At 36.5% G+C, this 27,356-nt stretch overlaps 1 long non-coding RNA gene across 1 annotated transcript in view; it reads right to left on the reverse strand.

The window, feature by feature from the left end:
* Positions 1-27,356, reverse strand: part of LOC141405112 (uncharacterized) — a 179,891-nt gene that overhangs the window by 32,101 nt on the left and 120,434 nt on the right. The window contains exon 4 of the long non-coding RNA XR_012413143.1: positions 3,488-3,515. This is a non-coding gene — a long non-coding RNA (uncharacterized lncRNA). The remainder of the gene's footprint in view (positions 1-3,487; positions 3,516-27,356) is intronic.

A 27,356-nucleotide genomic window follows, 5' to 3' on the forward strand; every position in this document is an offset into this window, starting at 1 on the left:
GTGCACTCAGGATATGGAAAGAACATTTTTCAAAACTGTTGGTATCCAATAGCAGCGAAGACGACGAAGATACCACAGTCCCAATCCCAGAAGATGGTATTGAATATATACCGCCCAGCCAAGATGAAGTAAAGACAGCAATAAATCGGCTGAAGAATAATAAAGCAGCAGGAGCCGATGGCTTACCAGCCGAGCTGTTCAGAGCTGGAGGCGACACGCTGATAAGGTGTATTCATCAGCTAGTTAGCACCATCTGGCAGGAAGAACGAGTACCCGACGATTGGAACCTGAGTATCCTGTGCCCCGTCCACAAGAAGGGAGATAAGACTGTATGCTCTAACTATAGGGGCATAAGTCTACTCCCTATTGCCTACAAGATCGTGTCAGGGATATTATGGTCAACGAGATAATTGGACCATACCAATGCGGCTTTAGACCTGGCAAGTCCACCATTGACCAGATATGTACCCTGCGGCAAATCCTGGAGAAGACCCAAGAGATGCAGATCGACACCTACCACCTTTTTGTCGATTATAAAGCAGCCTTCGACAGCCCGCTTCGTTCAAAGGTATTCCAAGCCATGTCTGAATTTGGTATCCCCGCAAAGCTCATCCGTCTTTGCAAAATGACTTTAACTGACACGAGGTCCTCAGTTACAATAGGAAAGAACCTCTCCGAAGAGTTTGGTACCAAAAGAGGTTTCAGACAAGGAGACAGCCTTTCGTGTGATCTCTTTAACATCCTGCTGGAAAAGGTTATACGAGAGGCAAACGTCAAAAGAAGTGGCACAATCTACACCAATAGTCACATGTTACTTGCTTATGCTGATGATATAGACATCATAGACCGATCAGTAAAAGAAGTAACTGATACCTTTATGAAGGTCGAAGGAGAATCTGCTAAAGTGGGTCTGGTGGTAAACGGTGAGAAGACCAAGTTGATGGTGTCGACGCGCAATGCGTCCATTGAGCTTGGACCGACTGTGGAAGTTGGTTCCTATAATATTGAGGTAGTAAAAGACTTCGTCTACCTCGGCACCTCCGTAAACACAACAAACGACATCAGTTGTGAAATAAAAAGAAGAATTATATTGGCCAACAGATGCTACTTTGGTTTAAGTAAGCAGTTCAAAAACAAAGCCACATCTCGTCAAACAAAAATAACGCTCTACAAAACACTGATACTACCTGTGCTGATGTATGGCTCCGAAGCCTGGGTACTTGCGCAAGCAGACATGGCAGTGCTTGGTGTGTTTGAGAGAAAAATTCTTCGAAAGATCTACGGACCAATCTGCGTTGACGGTGAATATCGACGTAGCATGAACCACGAGCTGTATCTGCTGTACAACGACATCAATATTGTTAAACGTATCGAGATGCAGCGATTGCGTTGGCTAGGCCATATCATAAGAATGATCGATGATGACCCCGCTAAAAAGGTGTATAAACACGGACCGCTTGGAGGTGCACGCTGAATTGGCAGGCCAAGGAATAGATGGCGCAAACAAGTGGATGATGAGATGAAAAGGCGCGGTATTCCAGAAAGCGAAGCAACAAATAGAGAGAATTGGAGATCTTTTCTTAGTTCGGCCTATAGAACAAATGTTCTGTAATGGGCCAGCTAAGTAAGTACTAAATCGGTTTAAATTGGGTATCGGGTGTAGGAGAAGTCTAAAATTTGTTCTTCGAGTCACTGTTGGTATGTGGGTTTAGATATGGAGATGGCTTTGGAAATGCATATTATGAAAGGGTTAGCAGAAATTTTGAAATATTATGAGGAGGTTTCGGGTATTCGTACTTATGTAAAGTACTATAATTGGTTTTGGGGGAATTGCTACAGCTGGAAATGAGAATCGCGGTTGGTATATATTGTTGATATAAGAAGGTATTTTTTTAAGGTTACGAAAAGTACAACATTTGGTACCATTTTGGTATTTCATGAGTGATAATATAAGGAGTTTTTTATACCCTCCACCATAATATGGAGAGTATAATTAAATTTGTCATTTCGTTTGTAACACAACGAAATATTAATTGGAGACGCTATAAAGTATATATATTCTTGATCAGGGTAAAATTCTAAGTCGGTATAACCATGTCCGTCCGTCTGTCTGTTGAAATCAAGATACAGTACGAAATTTTTAAGATAGAGCTTTGTAATTTCTTATAGAGGTTTCTTCTACTACTCTTAGGATGTTTGGTATTTCAAATGGGCTACGTTCTGATATAGCCCCCATAGAACGGTACTTCCCAATTTCGGTATTTTGAAGATTGTGGACACAATAATCCACCGAAATGGCTGAAATTTAATATATGGTCTTCATTTGGGGTATTAAACGTTCCATATGAAATTTGCCGGTATAGGTCCACGCCTTCACATAGCCCCAATAGAACGTACCTCCCGATTTTCGGTGTTTTGAAGGTTGTGGCCTCAATATTCCTCAGAAATGGCGGAAATTTGGTATTTAGTCTTCGTTGGGGGTATAAAACTTTTTTCTAGAAACTTGTCGGTACAGTTCCACGCCATAATATAGTCGCCATAGAACGGTATCCCCCTATTTCCGTTATTTTGAAGGTTGTGGTCTGAATATTCCAGCGAAATGGCTGTACTTTAGTAATTGTCCTTCATTTGGGGTATTAAAGGTTCCATATGAAATTTGTCGTATAGGTCCTCGCCTTCATATAGCCCCCCTCCCGATTTTCGGTATTTTGAAGGTTTTAGCTTCATTATCACACCGAAATGGCTGAAATGACGACTTTTATGTTATGGCCGAATAATGGGCGCTATGAACTTTATATTATATATTTGAATACTAGGCTATATAGTAGACACCCTAAGCATATCCGGTATGCCATATGAAGATCCTATGGCTTCCCCCGATGACGTAATTACAGCTTAAAGTACTCAAAATATGCAATGTTTACAAGGTCCGTCGTATGTTTTCGATATTTTTTGATATGTATTCACCATAATTATTTCAAAAACTGTTGGTATCGAGCGTACAACATCTCCTTCATATCTTAACTCGTAAAAACTATTTTAAACTATTTGATGGAAAAAAACCGCGACCGGATTTGAAAATAACTCGCCTATTTCAGTCAGAAACTAAAAAAAATCGGTTGAAACATTCAACTTCCTCAATTTTGTTGAGCAATGTAATTATCAAAAGATGTACTATGTCGGTGCATTCCTTCAGATACCTCCTCCAGATACTAACAAGAATTTTTAGAATTTTTTTAATCCTGTTTTAGGTCGCTTCTCGGGTCGTGTAGTTAAGAGTACAGGTATGTAGCTGACTATTGTTTTTTTACTTATTTTAAAATATTAAACAGTTCGAACTATTTATGGATTTTTATTAATTAAATTAACATGTGTGAAATGAAATAGCTCATAAATATAATTTCCATAAGTTTATTTGCCTATTTGTTAGTTTCCCACACATATGGTGGAAAACTTTCTCATGGTTGGGAGTTTGTTTGAAACTTACCTTCACGTAAATAACCGCCAGTCAGAAACTGCAAAGAAAAATAAAGAAACATAAATGAAAGATTCAACAGATTCAAATTTTTAATTTTCCTCTTTACATTTTGATTTTTAAACAAATAGTGTACTATGAATTTCAAACTGAAATGACAGAAGAGTGAAATAAAGCTTTTGTAACGTGCATTGTGGTACGTAACCGCAATGAAAATAGAAAATCATTGTCAATAAAACTCCTTGAATGACATATAATTTAAATATTTAAACGTTGTATACAAAAACTGTTAATGGTTTTTTCCACTGTCCTAATTTGGGCATGCTTATTTCTTCCTTCCATTTGGCAGCATTTCTGGTAGTTCGGGAGATACATAAAAAGGTAAGTTTGTTCCAACCCGAGATATACAATTACAAAAAATATCCTGGTCCATCGTTTTGAAGAGGACACTCATTCAAACTCTTCTAATTTCAAAACGATTATTACAACAGAAAGACGGACTGACGGACATGCATAGATCGACTCAGAATTTAACCCTAATCAAGAATATACATGGGAATTTCTGAGTGAAATCGGACATCGGATGAGGTTTTTGATTTCCTTTATTTTTTACTGTGGTGATGCTGTTCATCAGCTACACATTCTAGTATATTTTCAGATTTTTTTTGACTAACGGTTCCAGATTTGACACGCCTTGAAAAAGTCGAATTCTGTATCTTTTTTCATTTTTTGTTGTTTTGTCAGCTATCGGAACCCTTGGGTTGTTTATGGACACCTCTCGGATCGGGCTGAAATTTTTACCATTTTTACCATACCCTTGGGACCTTGATCCTAACGATATATAGTTTTCCGGGGGACATTTCCCGGGGGACATTTCCCGAGATATGGGTCTTGAAATTTCCGAAATTTCGTACTTTAACACCATTAGGTTATTTATGGGTACCTCTCGGATCGGGCTGAAATGTTTACCATAGATATCCCATGGGACCCTGAACACAATGATATATATTTTTGAAATTAATCGTAATTTATATATGTATGGCACGGTGCTCTTGAAACAATTTTAAATGGAATCGTAATTTATATATGTATGGCACGGTGCTCTTGAAACAATTTTAAATGGAAGGTGCTTTTCGTAGTTTTTACCATTTTTATACCCTCCACCATAGGATGGGGGTATATTAAGTTTGTCACTACGTTTGTAACTACTCGAAATAATCATTGTAGACCCCACAAAGTATATATATTCTTGATCAGCGTGCAATTCTACATCGATATAGCCATGTCCGTCCGTCTGTCCGTCTGTCTGTCTGTCCGTCTGTCCGTCTGTGGAAATCACTCTAGTGTCCGAACGGATTGACGTAGGTTGATGAAATTTTGGGAAAATATGTTATATTTACGTAGGACTTTTGGTATTGAAAGCGGGCTATGTAGGTCCACGCTTTCGTATAGCCCCCATACAAAATGACGCGTGACGCGTCGTCGTTTTAAGGAATTTTTAAGATATTTGGCCCATTTTACCACCGAATTGGTTGTAATATGGTACTTTGTGTCTCCAGAGGCCAAAAAATATTCCTACCAAAGTTGGGTTATATAGGTCCACGTTTTGGTATAGCCCTCCCTATTAGGCCCCATATAAAGTACGCGTCATTTTAATATATTTTGAATGTATTAGACTCATTTGACAACAGAATTGGTTGTAATTTGGTATTTTGTGTCTCCAGAGGCCAGAAAACATTCCTACCAAAGTTGCGTTATATAGGTCCACGTTTTGGTATAGCCCCCATAAAAGACCCCTTATAAAGTACGCGTCATTTTAATAGATTTTGAATGTATTAGACCCATTTGACCAAAGAATCGATTGTAACTTTGTATTTTGTGTTTCCAGAGGTTAAGAAACATTTCTACCATAAAATGTTTATATAGGTCCACGTGTTGATATAGCCCCCATAATACAATATCTCCCGATTTTCGATATTTTGAAATTTGGTATTTAGTCTTCTTTAGGCGTATAAAACTTTCCCCCAGAAATTTGTAGGTATAGGTCCACGCCATCATATAGCCCCCATAGAACGGTACCTTCCGAATTTCGGTATTTTGAAGGTTGTGGCCACATTAATCCACCGAAATGGCTGAAATTTGTGGTGGAGGGTATAAAAAGTTCGTCCCGACCGAACTTAACGCTTTTCTTACTTGTTGAAATATAGAAGTTCAAATTGGGACAATTCAAATTCAATTCACTTCTGTATCGCCCCCTTATAAAACAATGTCATGAAGGATGCGCCTTAACTAATTTTTAATGAAAACCGCTTACACAGGGGAAGTTTTTGTGAATTCTGAAACAGCAATGTTCATAGATGAGAAATATCCAAAAACAAGAAAAAAATCGCTGTAGGGATTTTTAAATAAATCGCGGTCAAAATTTACATTTTTAGGTGTTTTATAGGTTTTCACGATATTGCTTGGAAACCGTAAGTCCAATCGAAATGGAGCTAAAGAAAATGCTGTAGCTGTGAAAATTCTCTAGAGGATTGACGTTTATCATTTGTTCCCAGCCTGTACCATTTTTGAGATAAAGAAGCTCAGTTTAAATTTTTACATTTTTTTGTTAGGGTTTCGCGATTTTGCTTGAATACGGTAAGTCTTATCGATATCGGACCTGAGAAAATCTTAAAGCTGTGAAAATTCTCTACAAGACTGGCTTTAGTAACTTATCCTAAGTTGTACCATTTTTTTAGATATATGAGTTTATGTTGGGAATTTGCAGTCATCACATTGTTTTATAAGGGGGCGACACAGAATTGAATTGAATTTGAATTGTCCCAATTTGAACTTCTATATCTCAAAAACGGTAAAACCGACGATAATACCATAAAGGTCAATCTTGTAGAGAATTTTCATAGCTACAACATTTTAGTCCGGTCAAAATAGACATTGAAATAGCAAAAATTCCCACAGAGCTGAATTTTGGTAGAGAGCTAGGGTTTGCCATTAGAAGCAACGTCCTAAAAGTCCCCATCGATCCCATGTGTGCAAACAAATTATTCGGGGTCAAAGGTCAAATTTTAAGGGTTTTTAGGTTTTCGGATTTATTTTTTGATAACGGTTGATCTAATCAGAAAGTGACTAAAGCAAATATTGTAGACAGAAAAATTATCTACAAGTTTGACCTTTATAATTTTTTTCCTAGAAGGAACCATTCTTGAGATATAGCTGTTCTAAAAAACACATGATTTTTATGCCCTTATAAGGGAAATATGCACATATTCAGACAAACCCGCTAAAATAAGCGAAGTAATCGGGTCTGTCCCCCAAAAATATATATATTTTCTTGAAGAGCGAAATTATAGCTGTCTTCTAAAAAAATTCCAACAAAATCGGAGCGTGTTTAGTAGTGTTGGGCAATCTCGTTCATTGAGCGGATCGATCTTTTTCATTCCGTTCACCAAAAAGATCCGGGTCGTTTAGATCGCTCTTTTTCATTCAACAATACATTTGACTGTATTATTTTCTTTTGAAGTCGTTCGTTCTCTGCTGCATATGACTCCGTCGTTCTTTTCACCGAATCGTTCTTTTGAAAATGTTCGTTCACGAATGACACATTGTGTGCTAAAGGGGGTGGTTTTATTTCTGAACGTAGTGGTGGTGGTTTTGATATGAAAGAACCAGATGAACGAATGATGCAAAAGAAAGATATGACCGAGATGTGCTACTGAATGAGGTGAGTTACTGAGCGAGAGTAGCTCTCTGAATTATTGTTTGTTTTGTGTGGAAATTTGTGCTGCTTGCGCTAACGCAGCGTTTGTTTAGAGTTTGACTGCAAAACCAATGCTGCTAATTTTGTAAGCAGCAATGACTCGTCCAACGGGGATCTAAATGAACGATATAAAAGAATGAGCTGGATACGAATCCGTTCGTTCTTTTCACGGAATCGTTCTTTTGAGCCGGTTCGTTCATGAACGACGCAACTCTAGTGTTTAGTACAGTTATTCAATGTTAGAGTCATTTTATCCAAAAATAGCCCATTTAACCCACATGTATAATCGAAAGCCCAACGGGAACGACCCCAACGAAAACTCTCCGATTTTTTTCACGTTTTGTCCGAAGGTATGGTGTGTTGCGCTGATTAAGGAAATGTATAATTTTCAACGGTTGCTGATCCGGTTCGCCGGTTATTCGACCCGAAAGGCCAAATTTAAAAACCGTGTTAGACCAGGTTTTACTGAACCGATTACTGCAAAGTGGATATCGTTTGAAAGCTTAGGGAAGTATCTAATACACAGTGTCGTTACTTTAACCGGTTCGCCTCATAAGGTACTTAGGCGGCTAATTTTTTATTTGACCTTTAGATCGCGATATCTCGAAAATGGTAAGTCTTTTTTAAGAACCATAAAGACGACTCTTGTAGACAATTATTAAGTCTACAACTTTTACTTTAGCCGGCTTTTGCTAAGTCTTACCGTTTTTTGAGAAAAATTAAAAAAACTGAATAATGCCTCCAAAAATGACCTTTGACCCCGAATAACTTGTTTTGCACACATAGGATCGATGGTGACTTTTAGGACATTGCTTCTAATGGCCAACCCTAGCTCTCCACCAAAATTCAGCTTTGTGGGAATTTTTGCTATTTCCCCCTTATACGCATGTCTATTTTGACCGGACTAATTTTCTTTAGTCCCATTTTGATAGGACTTGCGGTTTTTAAGCAAAATCGTTAAAACCTAAACAACACCTAAAAATGTCAACTAAAATCGCGATTTATTTAAAAAGCGCTCCGGCGATTTTTTTGTTTTTTGATTTTTCTCATCTATAAACATTGTAGTTTCAGAATCGGCAAAAACTTCCGAGGTGTAAGCACCTTCCATTTAAAATTGTTTCAATAGCACCGTGATGGGTCCTGAAATTTCACATTTCTAACGTGGGCAATATGGATATCGTTTTAAAGATTAAATAGGTAGCGTGCACAAACGTACTCTCCATAAGCTTTAAAACGATACCCATATTGCCCACGTTAGAAATGTAAAATGTCAAGACCCATACATATATAAATTACGATTAATTTCAAAAATGTTAATTGCTATTTGGCAGAGGGATTCAAATAACTACTATTTTTTCTAAATTTTTTAAAATTTGTCAATGTTTCCTCTATACCAGTGTGAAACATTTATTTAACCAACAAAATATATATTTTTTAATTTTGTAATTATATTTTAATGCAGAACATTTTCAAGAATCACTGATAAAAATTGACTTTTAATATTAAATTGCGAAAATTACATCTAAACCCACTGTGCAAAATGATGCGTATTTCTTTGCATATGGTTTATACTGATTTCGACTTTTTCAAGGCGCGATATCTCTGGAACCGTTAGCCAAAAAACTGAAACATATTAAAATGTTTTGCTGAGGAGCAGCACCAACACAGCAAAAAATAAAGAAAATCAAAAACCTCATCTTGAAAAAGTGTTCGATTTCACTCAGTAATCCCCATATACTTTATAGGGTCGGGTCGCAAGTGATTCTTTCAATGCGTTACAAACGGTGGAGGGTATAAAAAATCATAACAAATTGGGAGTTTTGGGCTGCACGACAGGGGTTATTCCCATTTGGGCAAAAAGATAAATATAAGGCCTGAAATCTATTGGTACTAGGAATGTCGAACGGGACAGGTTTTCAAAAATCCCGGGATTCGGAATTTCCAAATTTCTAAACCCGCGGTTTAGGGTTTTTTCGGCGCAATTTCTGGGCTGCGGGATTTGTCGGGACTAGCCGCCATAAAAGAATTTTAAATTAAAATTTTGAAAGAAAATCTACATAATTAAAACAAGTAACTTAAAATAATAGCGTAGAAAATTATAATATCAAAAATATTCATCCTAAAAAAAAATTAAATATATATATAGCGAATTGGATGCAACGAATAGCCGCCAAAATGCTTACTGTAAGTAATGTTTTTAGTAAAGCCACAAGGGTTTCCGTTTCCGAATGGTATTTTCAATGTCTAGAATTGGTTGATGCATCGGATCACTTTTACTTAACACTTAGAGGGCAGATCACAGATGTGTTCTCTTTAATTAATTTTAAAAGTTATTCTGGAAAACAATATTTCCTAAATAAATACTCTTCATACTCTTCTTGGGAACCCATACCTTTGTAGAAAAATGTACGAATTCTTAGAATTTGTTATTAAAATTTATTTAAAATGAAACTCGTTATGGCGGAATTGATAAATTATGTTTTTTCCAATCCATTTTCTTGAGGTTTATTGTTCCGAACATGAATGAAAACCCATTAAAAGTAACTTGAAAAATTCCGAGACTCCAAAGAAGTCAATCCGAGATTCGGAATTTCAGGTTCGCCATCCCTAATTGGTACCGTTATATGGTTATATGGGGCTACACCGAAAGATGTACCCATGTCGATAGATATTGCTAGGATTTGCGGAAATAACAAATTGAGACATGGCTTAGATGACTTTGTCTTAAGGAAAAGATCTGCCATTTGATAACAAAACCAAACATGACATTATTTTCATCAAAAGTGAAATGATTTGTGAAAATACCCACAGTGCAAAATTCAACAAATTAATACGGATTTTTTTAGCATTCTTGTTGTTATTTTTGTTGTCTCTCATCGATATCCATGCAACCAAACAAGACGAATTACCACTTGTGGCAAGGATGAAGCGGCAAAGAAACAAGAAAAATCCAGACAATGACACCAATAATGTTGTTAATGATGATAATGGTGATGGTCATGATGATACTTTGTTCCCATTGTGTGTTGTTCTGTTCTACTATTCAGATTAGGCATGAGAAACTCCATTGGAGGGCAGGCAACACAACAAAAATGTGTTCTACAGAAATTATCATAAAGTGTTGCAATGTTGATTCGACTAATTTACAAGTTGTCACTATGTGGCGCTTTAAACAGAAAAGAACAAAACAGAAGACGGGCAATGAACACCACCACCTCCAATGCGAATAACAACAAATAGTAAATCCTAAATGGCAGGCATGCATATCCATCCATAACCACCATGTCTTCAAAAAGGAAAATAGAGAAGCGGCAGCAGCGATCGTTTGGTTGAGCCTCGTCGTCATCATTTGCCTTGTCTGGGTATCTGTCTGTTTCTAACAAAACACAAAAAAAAAAAAACAGAAAATATTCCTTTTTCTGCCGCATATGGATAAGGTGGTTCAGCGGTGGTAGTTGGTTTGTTGTTTTTGTTTCTTTTTCTCATCAATGCTTTAAAAACTTTGCATTGGTCTCTTTTTGGAGGCGCTTTTATTTTGCTCATCTTTTTTGTATGAGTTTTTCTAGTTCCTCTGTGATCGCTAATTAAAATCGTTCTCACCATTTTCATCGAGCAACCAACCAACAAACAAACAACAGCGGCATTCGACAACAACCTCCACCACACAACAAACATATTAACCGATCATTGTACTCGGCTCGCTGCTGTTGCTTCAAACCGGCAACATGTGATGAACTATTTACACTGAAGATAAAAACATTTTGTCATTAGTTTTTTAAGATCCTTAATTCTTTCAGGAAATGAATACCCAGTTTCCACTTAACCGGATTTAATAAACCCACTGGTTTTCAAATGTCAATTCCATAGCACAAACGTCAAATAAATTCTCATGAAGAATGTTAACCCAGCAAAAAGATCTAATGCAAACGTCGTGGAAGATACTAAACTATGTTAAATACTCTTCATTTTCCAAACATAGCTCGAAAGAGTAAGAGATCGGACAAGGCAAATACCGCATCCCCAACATTAGTTTTACACACAACATCTACTCACACAAACAAGATATAGTGCTGCATTGTACGTGCTGATCGGTCATCCACATTATATCCTTTTGGGTACTTTTTATAGCTGTGAAATTAGATTCCCATCCTAAGCATAAGACCTTCATTTTTAACCACAACTGTTGTGGGTATAATTTACGTGGGTATTGAAGAAAAATATTTAACATTTACACACATATGTATGTCTGTATGTATATGTATGAATGTACAATGACACTCAAGCGATTGTTTTCGTTTTTCTGCAATAGTTCAATTCAAAAGAACTGACAATTTTTAATGGTTTTTACAGGTTATTACATATTTTGAACTATTTCCCAGGGTTGCCAAATTCAATATTCTGCTACTCTTTGGTATGGCTAAACGAAGTCGTTTCGTGAACGAAAACTACGGGCTGTTCTATGACTCGAAGGAATCATCGACCAGTGGTCGTCTCCTCAACATTTATGTGTTTGTTTCAATCATGGGCTAGACAATATATCCTGGAATGCCTGATCCGAGCCCTTTTGGTCAGTGTCGGAAAATAGAAGAACGCCGGGCCATGGATCTGTTTCGTTTGCCGGATAGAATGTACAGAACTGCTGCACTTCCGAGACAGACTCCAGAACTACTGCGATAGTAGTTATGTTGCTGTCCCAGAACATCTCGTAGCGTGCCTCCAACTTTGTCGTCGAAGTACAAGATACCCCCGAAGTCTCCCCAACAACAACAACAAACACAGAATCTCGGAAATGTATTCTTCTTGCAACTCAATTGCAACGGTCTCCGGAACAAAGTCAGCGAAATTGTTGATTTTATCAGCGGGGGGAACATCATGGATGCCGCGATTCAGGATACAAAGCTCAACATCACCTATAGCTTGCAACGTTGCGATGGTCACAACGATTTGCGGAAGGATGGTGCAAGAAGCTGAGGAGGAGGACTTGCCTTTATTATGTACCAGTCTGTCTGAGATTGATTCTAGTAACCCATACATGGAATATATGGGCGTAGCAGTAAATTGTATATCGAGGTGGGTAATGTGTACATACCGTTAATACATAGTTGTGCCCTGCGTTATAAGCCCGACATTAGTTCGTTTTTGGACGGCAATAACCGTCTGGTTCTAGGGTACTTCAATGCTCATCATGAGCATTGGGCATTCCGCCCTAGGGGTACAGCGCTGGCAGAACAAATCGATGAGTCCCCATTTTATAGTTCGACGAAGACGCTTCGACTAGGATAAGAGGAAATTGCCAAAAATCGTGAGACATCGCCATTGGTGCATACGTCCTGGAAACTCGTAATTTCCATTGGCTCAGACCACCTACCTATCGTCGTCTCCATTAACCAACTACCCACCTATATAATCTCCGATCGCCGTACTTTTATTTTTATTTTATTTTATAATAGATTACAAACATTCAATTACAATAAATTTTCCGGTAATATGTTGTACTTATATTGTTATAGATTTTTGTGTTGTTGCATTCAAAATGAACATATCTTCATTGGAAAAAAACTACAAGATACATTTTCCAATGAACTTCCATTTTACTCACTAGCATCACAAAAGATATTTTCAAATAAAAAAATTCAAAGATACATAAATTTACCGGAATATTCCAGCAAATACAATGATTTTCAAACTGTCGTACAAAAACATCTGATCATAAACAAGCATTGCGTCTGATTGCTAAACTCGAAGTACACTCAAGCTTATGCTTATAATTTTAATGGCGATTTCAATAAGGAAACTATTTCTTTCCTTTTACAACCTCGTGGAATTAAGTTGATAGCTCCAGTTAAAATCATAAATTTTTGATTAAACCCAAAACCAAAATAAGTTTCAAAATTTTAAATACTATTACTATTTGAGAAATACAAAATAGTATAATAAATCAGAAAGAAAATAGTGTTGAAAATATTTAAGTCTGCTAACTGAGTAGAAATCATAGCAAGATATTTTTATTCCGAAACTGGTAAGGAAAAAATGAAATTTTGATAACATATGTGAATAGTGATCATCTTTGGGCATTAAAAAAACACTCGTTTAAACCTCTTGCTTCAGATCAATTTATTGGGAATTTGGATAAGAAACAACCAGAAATATTCCGCAGGTGGGAAATCTACTTGTCAAGCAGGTTAGGACAAAGTATCTGAATCACCACCAAGCAAACTAGCATACCCCAATTTTGGAGATTAAGAAGTGGCTTAGTACGCTCCACATAAAAGAATCAGTACCTTGCAATCCTTGTAATTTCCAATCGCACACTGTACGTTCCATGCACCAGCTGTTCCAAGGGGGACAGTAACAACAGGAACTTCACAAAACAAAAGCACAAAATAAACACAACAACACCGCAAAAGGTATTCAAACAACAGTAAATTATTATCGTATCATTATTAAAAAAATCGTTTTCATCATAATCACAGTCACAATTATTCAATTATAACTTCAATAATATGTTATAGTTCCACATTTTTTTTTCCACTTTTGATTATTAATATCACTACGTATTTAATTTTTTTTTTAACGCATAATTTTTGCTTGCTTTGATTCACAATTTCTTTCCACTGATCTTTTCGTTACATTGATTTACATTTGTCTCTTTTTTCATACCAATTCCAAATTTATCTGTTTACTCATTTTAATTATCTATGAAAGAAGAAGCATCAAACCAGTAGGCAGGAAATTGTAAATCAAAACAAAACTATTAAAAATTAAGATCTAAACAAAAAGAAGAACTTGACCTACTTTTAAGCGAATGTAGATTTAAGAAAATATGAAATATTATCGCATGCGACAAATTTAAATATCTCTTACATTACCATTTGTCCTACACATATATTAGATGTATTATTAGTTGAGTCATCAATATAACTTGCTCTTTAATGTGTTAATAGTTTTAAGTAATAATAGTAAATCCAAAAATGAATTGTTAAATTTTTATAATATAGAGGAATATGTATAAATGAACTATTGAAGATGCCTAAGTAGTGATCATTTCAAAAAGGGGTAATCTGTAATATTGAACATGAGATTACCATGGCAGGGATGGGGTAATGTTCTGGTGACTGTCATCTCGTCACCAAGGTAAGTATTTGGATATTGGAAATAGCAGAAACAATCGAAAACAACAGCATTTGCTCTCATATGGAATTAAACGGTGACTTTTAATGGCATGATGATTCTAGCTATGATTTATGTGCTCCATTCGCTTTAGACTAAAGAACCTCGCCAATCCGGCCAGAGCTAGCCGAAGTAAACCCAGCATGCCACCCCAGTCTAAAGTGATGGTGTCCTAAAATCGGCACATAACATAGATGGCGCCCAACGACTTTTAAACATATTTTGTATTAATTTAACATCATGTTTATGCTATTTCCATCCAAATACTTCATACTCTCCCAATTCCTTGTGAGCTCGAATCTTTTGCTTGACCCATGAATATGTATGAGTCCAGGACACAACCATATAAAAAGGTTATCTTAGTGGCCATACTATCCATGGTGCAATGTAAGAGAATTTTCCCAGCCATTCCTTGAACTTTGAGGTCCAATATTATTATGTCAAAATGTAATCTATTGTGTTACGAAATTCAAGCGGGCAAAATAAAATGTATATATTAACAAACATGGAATTGAAATATTAATAATGTATGTAATATGTTGGTCATATAATTTGGATTTAAACCATTATATATGCAAATATTTATCTCAACTAGCAGGAGAAAAACTTTCAATATTATGCGTTTGGAACGTCTAATTTTCACTGCTATTATGAACATATATAAATGATCACTGTTTTGGCATCTAGGTAGGGATTTTAAACATTATTCCTCTCTAAAAGTGCGTATTTTGTATAATAACCTAATAACTCTCAAAACAAAAATCTTCTTAAAATACCTCCAATATTATGATAACTAGATCGGGTTTAAACAAAAACCAAGCTCTAAGTAAAAATTCACCCTCAATACGCGGAAGAGGTAAACACATAGTGAGTAATATATCTGACAGCTCTTTGGTTGGTACAGAAGACGCATTTAGATCAATGCCCCGTCTAGCTTATTCGCCACCACCTGCGTCTTCCAGTATACCACAAACCAATACTTCTTCACACAATCCATCCCCTGCTAAGTCCACTACTCCATACGACAGTAATAATCAAGTGTTAATTTCATTAGATCAATCTTTTAACCCCATTGAAAATTCGGAACAAATAGACACTGTTAACCAACCTTCTACTTCGTCCTCGGATAATATTTCTCCATTAGGAAGCATATTAGGACCAGGTACCACGGGAGTTAGTTTGCCAACGGTCAATACACAAGAGACACAAAGCCAGGAGTCCAACATTTTAGAGACATCTATAGCAAACTTAACACATTCCGATTTAGAAAATCTTCTGCCGCCAACTGGTTTTATAGAGAAGCACCATCGTTTACAGGCACAATTAAATATGGCTTCCAATAATGCCAGCGCTGACAATGCAGCTTCCAATTCAATAGGCTCTCAGAATGTCCCAGAAATGGACGCGCTTTTAGCATCAATACACCAAACAATTCTTGACTCTCAAGCCGAATTTCGATCAGAGATCAATGCGTTAAAAGACACGCTTTCAGCATTGTCGATCAGTAATTCAAGGAACACTCCTCCTACAGCACCTACAACTGCTCCAAACTTTCAGCCGATACTAGGTAACGTGAGAAAACCCCCAGAACTTAAAGACTGGAAGGTAAACTTTGATGGTACGGGGAGCGTATCGGATTTTTTATTCAAACTTGAAACTCTTTCTGAGCGCAATCAATGCAGTAACGACTTTTTATTGAGCAACTTCCAGGTGTTTTTGAGTGGTAAAGCTGAGACATGGTATTGGCTTTTCATTAAACAAAACAGGGAATACACCTACCCTTACCTATGCTATGCTATAACAAAAGAGTTTGGCAATTTAGAGTCGGATCATGAAGTCATGATGCGAATATCCCTTAGGAAGCAACACCCAAAAGAAACGTATGACGAATTTCACTCTTCCTTGGTGGCAATGAATATTCGCATGCAAGATCCAATATCTGAAAGATCTTTAATAAAAATTATAAAAAACAATGTAAACTCGACCCTAAAACTTATGTTATTTAGCGCTGAACCAAAAACTCTCGAAGATTTAAGGGACATAGCTAGAAAAGCTGAAAAATTAATCAAGGAAAATAAAGGGCAGCCAACTACACACACCACAGGAAAACATGTGAATGAAGTCGATACTTTCTTTAGTGAAGAAGATCCTTCAGATTTATATAATGATCCACAAGTCGAGGCATTCAATTTACCTCGATCCTCAATAAAACCAGACTATTCCAAGATCAAATGTTGGAATTGTTTGAACTTCGGACACTCATACATTTACTGTCCAGATGAAAAGCGAAATAAGTTTTGCTACAAATGTGGCCAACAGGGTGTAATCACTACTAATTGTCCGAATTCACATTCGGGAAACCCGAAGCGGAGCGAGATGGCTACCGGGGACTCTCGTTACCAAAAGTGAACCCCGAGTTTTCTCCAGATTCAAACTGTAATCTTCTACAGGAAGATACAGATATCACACACACCCAAATAAAAACCGCTTACACACCATGTGTGAAAAATAAAATTTTAAAGTGTAGGAAACGTTTTGCTATTAGGAAGAAGTATAGAAATATTATTGAATCTTCCAAAATCAGTGACATTTGTGATGACAGGCCATTTGTTAAGATTAAAATTCTGAATGATGAATTAATTGCTTTATTAGACTCTGGAGCTAATGTTTCTGTAATGGGGAGAAATTGTACCGAATTCCTTAACAAAAACAATATACAACTGAGACCATTTAAATCACATGTCTCAACTGCAGATGGCTCCAGAAAAGAGGTTATTGGCCATTGTGTACTACCAATAACTTTTAAGAATGTGACAAAGGAACTAAACTTTTATATGGTTCCTTCACTTTCTCAAGAAGTCTATCTCGGTGTGGATTTTTGGCGATTATTTGCCCTTGCCCCAGAAATAATTCCCCAAATCGCTTCTATCGATGATGCCGATATCGATAAAGAAGAAGTGGTTTTCCATGAATTAACTCCGAATCAGAAGCTTCAACTCGACACTGTAATAGCAAAGTTCCCCTCATATGAAAAGTGTGGCTTAGGATGTACCAAACTTTTGGAACATCATATTAATACGGGTGATGCTGTACCCATTAAGGCAAAACATTATCCACTGTCTCCACCTAGGCAAAAAGAAGTATATGAAGAGCTCGACAGACTTCTACAGATGGGCGTCATTGAAGAGTCGAACTCACCGTGGTGCAGTCCAGTTGTCACTGTACGCAAACCTGGTAAAGTGAGGCTCTGCCTTGACTCACGAAGGGTTAATGCCGTGACCAAAAAGGACTCATACCCCTTACCTCACATTAATGGGCTCCTTAGCAGATTGAAGGATACATTTTTTATAAGTGGCATTGATTTGAAAGATGCTTTCTTTCAAATTAAGTTGACCGAAATGTCCAAGGAGAAAACAGCATTCGCGGTACCAGGAAGGCCCTTGTACCAATACCGAGTCATGCCGTTTGGCCTCTGCAATGGTCCACAAACCATGAGCAGACTTATGGACAAGGTAATACCTTCACGATTGCGAGAAAATGTATTTATTTACTTGGACGATCTTCTCGTGTGTAGTCCCACTTTCGAAGATCACATCAAAATGCTTGGAGATGTTGCCACTTGTCTCAAAAATGCAAATTTGACTATCAATGTTAGCAAGAGTAAATTTTGTCAAAAAGAAATAAAATATCTGGGTTACCGTATCGGTAACGGGTGCCTGAAAGTAGACCCTGACAAGGTAATAGCTATAAAGGACTTCCCTATCCCGAAATCCCCTCGCCAAGTGCGGCGTTTTGTCGGGATGGCAAATTGGTATAGAGGGTTTATAAACAATTTTGCAGACTTGTCAGGTCCCATTACCGACTGTTTGAAAAAGAATGGAAAACCATTCCAGTTAACAGGTGATGCCATACTAGCTTTTGAAAAGCTTAAAGAAGCCCTCTGCAAAGCACCCGTCTTGGCGCAACCCAACTTCGAAAAGGAATTCATCATTCAATGTGATGCCTCTAGAGTTGGCGTAGGTGGTGTTTTATTCCAATACACAGATGACGGTAAGGAAAAACCCATTGCGTTTGTATCGCAAAAGCTTAACAAAGCACAGCGCAATTATACCGTCACTGAGTTGGAATGCCTTGCAGCGATAGTTTGTGTAAAACGATTCAGGCCATACATAGAAGGTCTGCCATTCCGCATAATAACGGACCACTCTAGCCTAAAATGGCTTATGACCCAAAAGGACTTGAGTGGGCGTCTTGCGAGATGGAGCCTAAAACTCCAACGGTATGACTTTACCATGGAACATAGAAAAGGTTCGCTCAATGTTGTTCCAGATACTTTGTCGCGTTTCGATGTGGACGAGATAGATTTGTCGACAGCGTTTCCTGAAATTGACATGGACAGCGAAGAATTCAATTCGCCCGAATATAATTCATTGAAATCCTTAATAGCTACAAACAAATCATCACTTCCCGATTTGAATGTGTCTGGAAACGTAGTATACCGACGTGTAAAGTTTAGGAAAGGAAATGAAGATGACGAGCATAGTCTGTGGCGGATCTGGCTACCAAAAAGCTTAACGAAGACAGCCATCAATAATGCACACACCTATAGTTGTCATGGGGGCTATTTTAAAACGCTTGCCAGAGCAAGACAATTCTATTTTTGGCCTAAAATGGCTAAGGAAATTCGCAAGTTTGTCCAAGATTGTGAGAATTGTAAAGCCATAAAGCCTGTCAATAAAGTTTTGAGGCCCCCAATGGGCGAACAGTTCGAAACTCACAGACCTTTCCAACGACTTTATTGCGACTTCCTGGGACCTTATCCTTGTTCAAAACAAAGAAATACCCAGCTTCTGATCGTTCTCGATCATTATACCAAATTCATTTTTCTTCAACCCATGAGATCTGCCACATCTATAAACACGATAGATTTTTTGCAAAATCAGTTGTTCTCAACGTTCGGGGTACCACAATATATTCACACCGACAACGGCAAACAATTTGTCTCTAACGAAATGAGGGATTTTCTCCAGCTATATGGAATTTCACACATCAAAACCGGCCTTTACTCGCCCCAGGCAAACGCCTCTGAGCGAGCTAATCGTGAGATTATTTCAAAAATTCGTTTGTTGTTAAGAGAAGAGACAGATCACACGAACTGGGACAAGTGTATTCCTAAAATATTAACTGTGTTGAGAAGTGATCATCACACATCAATAGGTTGTAGTCCATATTATGCCTTGTTCGGACAAAATATGTGTTTACATGGCTCATCTTATTCCTTATTGGAAAGGCTCAATCTAATCGAAGATGATACTATCGTCACACATACAGATCGTGTTAGCAAAGTTCGAGAACGAATATCCCAAAATTTAGATCTTGCCCATCAGAAAGCTGACAAAGTTTATAACCTTAGATCGCGTAATATATCCTTCAATCCAGGCGATATTGTGTTTCGAAGAAATCACACCTTGAGCAATATGCAAAAAGGAATAAATTCAAAAATGTTACCATTATTCATCAAAGGTAGAGTTAGAAAAAGAGTTGGTAATTGCTTATATGAAATTGAAAATCTCGATGGAAAGCTAGTAGGCACGTTTCACGGTAGTGACTTAAGAAGCTAAACGAACTTAGGGAATCGCGAAGTCTTCCTAATGGAATTCGCCCGGCTTCGTGGGTCGAGCCACACGTTAGGAGTTACATTCATTCCAAATAGAAAAAAAATCTTTCCTTCTGTTCGTTTAACTGGAATTATCCGTCCAACGAAGCAGATTTGTTATAGATTTTTGTGTTGTTGCATTCAAAATGAACATATCTTCATTGGAAAAAAACTACAAGATACATTTTCCAATGAACTTCCATTTTACTCACTAGCATCACAAAAGATATTTTCAAATAAAAAAATTCAAAGATACATAAATTTACCGGAATATTCCAGCAAATACAATGATTTTCAAACTGTCGTACAAAAACATCTGATCATAAACAAGCATTGCGTCTGATTGCTAAACTCGAAGTACACTCAAGCTTATGCTTATAATTTTAATGGCGATTTCAATAAGGAAACTATTTCTTTCCTTTTACAACCTCGTGGAATTAAGTTGATAGCTCCAGTTAAAATCATAAATTTTTGATTAAACCCAAAACCAAAATAAGTTTCAAAATTTTAAATACTATTACTATTTGAGAAATACAAAATAGTATAATAAATCAGAAAGAAAATAGTGTTGAAAATATTTAAGTCTGCTAACTGAGTAGAAATCATAGCAAGATATTTTTATTCCGAAACTGGTAAGGAAAAAATGAAATTTTGATAACATATGTGAATAGTGATCATCTTTGGGCATTAAAAAAACACTCGTTTAAACCTCTTGCTTCAGATCAATTTATTGGGAATTTGGATAAGAAACAACCAGAAATATTCCGCAGGTGGGAAATCTACTTGTCAAGCAGGTTAGGACAAAGTATCTGAATCACCACCAAGCAAACTAGCATACCCCAATTTTGGAGATTAAGAAGTGGCTTAGTACGCTCCACATAAAAGAATCAGTACCTTGCAATCCTTGTAATTTCCAATCGCACACTGTACGTTCCATGCACCAGCTGTTCCAAGGGGGACAGTAACAACAGGAACTTCACAAAACAAAAGCACAAAATAAACACAACAACACCGCAAAAGGTATTCAAACAACAGTAAATTATTATCGTATCATTATTAAAAAAATCGTTTTCATCATAATCACAGTCACAATTATTCAATTATAACTTCAATAATATGTTATAGTTCCACATTTTTTTTTCCACTTTTGATTATTAATATCACTACGTATTTAATTTTTTTTTTAACGCATAATTTTTGCTTGCTTTGATTCACAATTTCTTTCCACTGATCTTTTCGTTACATTGATTTACATTTGTCTCTTTTTTCATACCAATTCCAAATTTATCTGTTTACTCATTTTAATTATCTATGAAAGAAGAAGCATCAAACCAGTAGGCAGGAAATTGTAAATCAAAACAAAACTATTAAAAATTAAGATCTAAACAAAAAGAAGAACTTGACCTACTTTTAAGCGAATGTAGATTTAAGAAAATATGAAATATTATCGCATGCGACAAATTTAAATATCTCTTACATTACCATTTGTCCTACACATATATTAGATGTATTATTAGTTGAGTCATCAATATAACTTGCTCTTTAATGTGTTAATAGTTTTAAGTAATAATAGTAAATCCAAAAATGAATTGTTAAATTTTTATAATATAGAGGAATATGTATAAATGAACTATTGAAGATGCCTAAGTAGTGATCATTTCAAAAAGGGGTAATCTGTAATATTGAACATGAGATTACCATGGCAGGGATGGGGTAATGTTCTGGTGACTGTCATCTCGTCACCAAGGTAAGTATTTGGATATTGGAAATAGCAGAAACAATCGAAAACAACAGCATTTGCTCTCATATGGAATTAAACGGTGACTTTTAATGGCATGATGATTCTAGCTATGATTTATGTGCTCCATTCGCTTTAGACTAAAGAACCTCGCCAATCCGGCCAGAGCTAGCCGAAGTAAACCCAGCATGCCACCCCAGTCTAAAGTGATGGTGTCCTAAAATCGGCACATAACAATATATGTATGTGTATGTAAATCTATATTCGTCTTAACATTTTTGTGTTGTGAGACGGAATGGCATTAAAATTAATATTTTTGCGATCGCCGTACTTTTCTGAACTATAGGAAAGTTGATTGGCTAGGGTTAAGAATTGTCCGGGACATCAACACAGTTGTAATCGCTCGCTACATACCTGTTGGTCGATTGCCTGTAATTATACCAAATTCCCCAGCAGAAGTGACGGGATGGCCAAATGAACGTGATGAGCTTCGTCGTACGAACCCTGAAGATCCAAGAAATTAGACCGAGTACCTGAAATTAAATCAAATTTCCCAGCATAGTCGTCGGACTGACAAATGCGCGTAATGACCTTCGTCGTACGAACCCTGATGACCCAAGAGTTATTGAAGTCAATAGGCTAGTAAGGGAACATAAGCGGAAAAAGTGGCTAGAGCACCTGAATCAATGATACAGGATTAAGGCAATTGTGGGCAACGGTTAAACCACTCTGGAATCCGAGAAAGATGATAGAATGGCTGTTGCCAGTGACAGATCCGAAAAGGTCCGCATGTTTTTTAACCGGAAATTTAAAGAGCACCACGAGAGTGATATTGCGAAGAGTGTGCTACGCCGTATAAGTGGCCTCTAAGTCGAGAAGGTACCACCACAATTTATGAATAGCGATGTTGCAGATATCATGCGGAACGCGAAATCATCCAAAGCGTTGGACCCAAGATGAATATCAATAGCAATGTTTAAGTAACTGGATAAATCATTAGTTGACTATTTGACAAGTGTCCTCTATTTATTTTCAGCCACCTATGTTGTACCAGAACCCTGCAAAGTTGGCAAGGTATCCCGCTTTAAAGTCAGGCAAGGATGCCAGCAGAGACGAATCGCACTGCCTATATCCATCCCGACCTCAACAGCGAAGATTCAATAGGCACCAATCCTACCCATGATGAAAAAAGATTCAGTTAAACTTCTCACTTTTACTCTCAAAGCCTTGACCTCTTGCTCTGCTTCTTGATTGGCCGCTATTATTTCTTTCTGAACTGATCTAGCTTATTAAGCTTCATTATAAAAACACGGTGGTCTTGAACCAAATTTAATTGGAAGTGCTTACACTTGGGAAGTTTTTGCGGATTCTGAAACTACAATGTTCATAGATGAGAGAAATAAAAAACAAAAAATCGCTGGAGCGCTTTTTAAATAAATCGCTATTAAAATTGACATTTTTAAAGGTTTTTTAAGTTTTCAAGATTTTGCTTGGGAACCGCAAGTCCTATCGAAATGGGACTAAAAAAATATTGTAGCTATGAAAATTCTCTACAAGATTGACTTTTATGATATCATCGTAGTTTTACCGTTATTGAGATATAGAAGTTAAAATTAGGAGAATGGGTTGACTGTATCGTCTCCTTATAAAACAATGTCATGACTGCAATTTCCCAACTTAAACTTATGTATCTCAAAAATGGTACAACCTACGAAAAAATTACGAAAGCCAATCTTGTAGAGAATTTTCACAGCTACAACATATTCTCTAGTCCCATTTCGAAAGGATTTGCAGTTTTCAAGCTAAATCCTGAAGACCTAAGAAAAAAATCTGAACGTTTGATCTAAACCTCTATATCTCAAAAACGGTAAAACCTAGGAAAATATCAATCAGCCAATCTTGTACAGAATTTTCACTGCTACAACATTTTCTTTAGTCCCATTTCGATAGGACTTGCGGTTTCCAAGCAAAATCGTGAAAACCTAAAACAACCTAAAAATGTGAACTTTGCTCTCGATTTATTAAAAAATCCATAAAGCGATTTTTTCTTGTTTTTTGGATTTTTCTCATCTATAAACATTGCTGCTTCAGAATTTGCAAAAACTTCCCTGGTGTAAGCTGTTTTCATTTAAAGTTAGTTAAAGTGCACTGTGTATAACATTGTAATATAAGACGGCGATACAGTCTGTGCATTGTCCCAATTTGAACTTCTATACCTCAAAAATGGTAAAACCTACGAAAATACCATTAAGGTCAGTCTTGTAGAGAATTTTCACTGCTACAACATTTCCTTTGTCCCATTACGATAGGACTTTCGGTTTCCAAGTAATCCCGTAAAAACATAAAAAACCCATAAAAATGTGAACTTGGAAACGGGAAGTATTGTCGAAATGGGACTAAAGAACAAATTGTAGAGGATTTTCACTGCTATAACATTTTCTTTAGTCCCATTTCGATAGGACTTGCCGCTTCCCAGAAAAATTCTGAAAATCTAAAATAAACCAAAAAATGTGAACTTTAACCGCGGTTTATTTTAAAATCCCTCTAGCATTTTTTCTTATTTTTGGATTTTTTTTTTTTCATCTATGAACATTGCTGTTTCGGAATCCACAAACACTTCCCAGGTGTAAGCGGGTTTGACTTAAATTTAGTTAAGGGGCATCGTACATGACATTGTTTTATAAGGAGGCGATACAGTCAATCAACTGTCGTAATTTGAACATCTATATCTCAATAACGGTAAAAACTTGGAAGATTTCATAAAAGTCAATCTTGTAGAGAATTTTCATAGCTACAAAATTTTTTTAGTCCCATTTCGATAAGACTTGTAGTTTCCAAGCAAAATCGTGAAAACCTAAAAAAAATTTTAAAATGTCAATTTGAATCGTGATTTATTTAAAAAGCGCTCCGGCGATTTTTTTTTATCTTTCTTATCTATGAACATTGCAGTTTCAGAATCCGCAAAAACTTCCCAGGTGTAAGCACATTCCATTTAAATTTGGTTCAAGAGCACCGTGAAAAAGCTTCCGCACAAACCACTTTGAAAAAAATGTTTTTTAAAAGAATGCTATATTGTCTATTAATGACTCAAGGAACTTTTATTCCATTTAAATATTAAAAAAGGTCCCGCACAAACCACTTTTAATTTTTATGATATGTGAAAAAAAGTTATATATAATAAAGTTATGAAATAATATGAAATAAAGTTATATATTATATATAATGATATATATGTATGGAATAATACAATGATAAAATTAGTGAGAAACAAACGGTTATGTCCTTTATGTCATGTGCCACTATACCTTATTTTCAGTTAAATATCTGGAGGTCTGCTCACGAATTTCTTCGGAGTTGGAACATTAGTCCAATTCTATAAGGCAACAAAACTTGTAATGGGATGCCCAAAAATATTCTCGAAATGGCAACCCTTCACGAATTATTCCTCCAAACATATGGAATTTTACAAACACAGCTTTTGTGGATACAAGTGCTGCCCTTCAGAGTTTTTCAATAGGTTCTCAGACACAGTCACAGAGACATACCGAATTCGTTGTTTATTTGATTCATTCCTGGCCTGCCCGCCATGCCTTTAACTATTGCCACGAAGAAGTTTTATGGATATTTGTCGTTGCATTTTGAAATCATCTTCGTTTTTTTTTGTTAAACATTGGACATAGAAATAGATTTTGTTTTTCCTTTTTTTTCGTTGTCATACTTTAAATGTTTTGCACATTTATGGAGTTTCGGATGTTTAAATGACGGACAGACAGACGTTCAAATAATAAGCAGCAAGGGCGATACAATGAATATTACGTTTGCAGAAGAAAACGGGCTTACTGAGGGCAGAGAGAGAGAGAGAGATGGCGACAAAAGGATAATGGCCTTTAATTGATGTTATTGCAAGACTAAATAATATGGAATTATATAAAAATGAATGAACATTCTTTGGTAGATGGAGGGAGAAAAGAAAGAGATAATGGTGGTGGGGAAAGGAAAGCTTATGAATAGAATCCTATGTGGAATCACAATACCACATGTTCAACTTAAGCTAATCCAGTAAACCTCTATGATCTTATTCGAAAATCAATTGCGGCCTATGACAGAGTTTAAAGTGGCCTTCGAAGGTGAGCCATATACCGAGAGTAACCTGCCCAAAAATATGTATGTATAGTATTTTTTGTTTATGAAAACATTTTCCCCTCCTCCTCGGGATTACAAGGCGATATATTTAAAAGTAATTGCTTATCGACAAAGTCTATTTGATATAATGATAGACTGCTGTGTCGACGGCACCAAATATCTCCTCCACCCACCACATAAAAATGCTGTTTCCTCGTCGTTAATCGTCTTTATATTCTGAGTATGAAATTCCATTCAGTTTAAAAATAAATCTAAAAAACATTCATAACAAAATGTTAAAAGCGAATAACATGAATGCTTACATTTGCTGTTATCATCGCCCGCCGTTGTGGTTAACAACGATTTCGAATAGCAACAACAATATGAAAAAAAATACCAGTCATTGCAAAAAATAACAAAAAGGTTCCAACAAAAAGGAAGATCACATCGAAAGGAATAAGAAGAAAATCATTGAAAAATAAAAAAACATTATATTAAAAAGGGCACACACCTTGTGACATGAAGCCCATTTGCCTCGGAATACATAGTAAGAGAGGAATGTGTGGTACAATGTTGCAATGTGAGGAAAGAACGAGGGTCAAATGCAACTCGAAAATGCTATTATTCCCTACACAACTCCCTGAGGTTAATGAACGAAATAGTTCGGTAGAACGATTCCGTGAAATGAACAAACGAAACCATTTCCTGTTCATTCGTTTATCTTTTTCATTCAGTACCTCTCGTTCATTTAGGTCTTCAGGCCATTAAATGTAATATCGAACTAAAATCGAACTATTAGCTCAATGAACGAGACAAAACTGTATATACGTCGGAACCGCCATCAAGAAAATAAACTATATGGACCTTGAAATAATGCTTGGAATGTTTTAGTGGAAAATTCATCGGCAAATCTGGACGTTGTATGAATCACAAGCTAAATGTGGTATATACCGGCAATGTTATGCTAGGTCATTTTATTGAAATGAATGAAAGTACTCCAGAGAAGGACATGGGCACAAAGAAGAGTAAAGCAAACACTGCCTAGTTAAGGCACTCATTTCAAATCTTGGTGTTTTAAGGCTCGACTTCATGAACAGATTCATGCTATGCAAGCAGGTATTCAAGGTGGTTAGCGACACTAGGAGATGCATCAGCTGAAATATGCAATTAGAGGGAGAACATGTTAGGTAACTGCAGCCTCAAAATATTGTAACGTGACCGATACATGTTGCCGATTATGAACGAGTATATACATACATATGTATATTATCATTAATTTTTGTTTTTATATTGCCCAACTTAATATATACCCCACCTTAACGTGCTGACAGTTCTCGTTAATGATGTACTTGCCATTGGTATACGTGCATCACGAAATATCGAATCTTATTTGACGACCGATATTGTGGAATTATTTTACTTCAAGGTAAAGGAATGG

This window comes from Musca autumnalis, unplaced genomic scaffold (assembly GCF_047663935.1).
Source record: "Musca autumnalis isolate F117 unplaced genomic scaffold, ASM4766393v1 scaffold_1, whole genome shotgun sequence".
Lineage (NCBI taxonomy): Eukaryota > Metazoa > Arthropoda > Insecta > Diptera > Muscidae > Musca > Musca autumnalis.